Source organism: Cupressus sempervirens, chromosome 6 (assembly GCF_028749045.1).
Source record: "Cupressus sempervirens isolate cs-2001-9-10 chromosome 6, ASM2874904v1, whole genome shotgun sequence".
NCBI lineage: Eukaryota > Viridiplantae > Streptophyta > Pinopsida > Cupressales > Cupressaceae > Cupressus > Cupressus sempervirens.
The window spans coordinates 711,149,623-711,151,448 of NC_143123.1; positions in this window are offsets into that span (position 1 = coordinate 711,149,623).

The following is a 1,826-nucleotide window of genomic DNA, read 5'->3' on the forward strand; positions in this document are numbered from 1 at the left end:
TTTTGTGAAAAAAACTTTTAAACTCTAATGATTTGATGAAATCATCATCCTCCATGAACTTTTCAGATTGGATGAGCTTGTCATCCAATCTTGATGCTACAATTTGAAGATCATTAGAGGCTTTTCCTACCTCTGTAGCCCTTTGATGTAAATAATTTTGCCTAATATCAACAAAATACTCACTATTTCCTGGCATCACTTGTAAGGCTCTGCTTACCACCCTCTCCGGGATGTGCATTGTCTTTTGCCTTTTATTTCCTTTGGGAACCCAAGTTGAAGTTGATGGTTGCTCCTCTTCCAACTCAATTTCCAACAGTACATCTGGCTCAAGGGATTCTTTGTTTATAGTGGCTTCCTCTCCCTCTAGTTTATGTGGCATTTGTGACATGATGTAATGAAAATTGTCCACCATTTTTCTCAAGTTACCAGGGTATGGAACCTCTATATAAAAACCCTTAAAGTCAAGGTTGGTCCTTTTCAAAGCCTCCTCTACTTTCCTTATCTCTTCATACTTCTTTAATAGCTCATCAACCTCCCCTATTGCTACTATGTTGGCAATTAAATCCTCTACAGGGATTGGCTTGCTTGGAGGCAGGATGTATCCCCTAATGGCCTTGATCTCATTGGTAATGTAGTTGTTAGGGTCATACATCCTATAAAGCCCAATAGCAAATTTGTACTGGCCTAGATACTCACTCAACTCCTCATATGCATTCTTTCCTATCTCAAAATCTCCCACTTTAAAGGTTCTACAAACAAACGTAGGCTTGTGCAGAGAAAGAGGGGTCATTTCTTTATTCATCAATAAAAATTGCCAAAAGAATTCAATCATGGCCAATCTAGGGGGTAAATATTTAGGTAGAAGGTGAGGAGGCTGTGGGCATGCATATACTTTCATCAATGTGCACTCTTTGAATAAAAATATGCTCTCCCAGTTATGATCTAATTTGGTTTTCTCATCTAAAAATGAGGGCCTAAGAAAAGTCTTCAAGACATTTGGTACCCTAAAGAAAGTATGGTCCAATTGCCACATGATAACATAGCTAAAAAAATTAAAGAATACAAGTGCATTTGAATAATGAAAATTTTTATCCCAAATGCGAGTCCATAGTTGCACAAGTAACTCACCAAATTCATCAAAGGTTTGATCAATGAAGTCTGGGCTGATGTAACCAATGTTGTGATACAGGAATAAGGTGCATCAACAGTGAGTAATGGTGGAACTTGAAATTCTTCATTTCTCCCTTCTTTGCACTGACAAGCTGATTATGCATGTTGTCCATGATAAAAGCTACATAATCATATTCTTTATGGTGGAAGGGATCTTGTATATCACATGCCATCAAGAATAGGGAACCATAAACACAATCCTCTGCACCATCACTTCCTAGAACTTTGTGTAGCCCATATAATGTGTTCTTGAAATAATTCTTAAATTTGCTCAAGGACCAAAAATCCCCCACCTTATTTGGAATCATACCTTCCTTTTTTACATTATAAGGGATGTGGGGTAGCATGATATTTTTCATAAAGTAGGTCTTATTGCTCCCAAATTTCCTCTGCAAGTCTTCAAGATCAATAGGTACATCCATTTGCCCTTCTAGTCCAAAAGCTTCTATAAAACAAGTTCTATCCAATGTGCATAGAAAACTACCATTATGCCTTTGAAATGTCTTGGTGACTGGATTGTAGGAATTTATCAGTGCTTTTAGCAAGTCCACATCAACAAAAACTTCTGGAAATATTAATTTCACTATATTCCTATTCCAAGGGTTACAGACTGGTATGTTTTTAGTTCTATTCTGATAGAAATATAGAAACAGATT